A 238-nucleotide genomic window follows, 5' to 3' on the forward strand; every position below is an offset into this window, starting at 1 on the left:
CCTCTTCAGCCGCATCCATACCATTGGCTTGATCTAAACTATTTGTTGAACCAGTAGTTCTTTCATTTGGTGTCATGATGATACCTAGGCTCTCCATGATAATCCGTAGGTTGTTTGCCCTATATGAAGCTCCTTGAGATAGATCCTTGAGATTGTCCCAACACTTCTCCTCATAATAGCCTCTAGATTCTACAAACTTGACCTCTCTGGATACTAAGACTCTTCTTGTCTCTGGAGA

Source organism: Brassica oleracea, chromosome C7, assembly GCF_000695525.1.
Source record: "Brassica oleracea var. oleracea cultivar TO1000 chromosome C7, BOL, whole genome shotgun sequence".
Lineage (NCBI taxonomy): Eukaryota > Viridiplantae > Streptophyta > Magnoliopsida > Brassicales > Brassicaceae > Brassica > Brassica oleracea.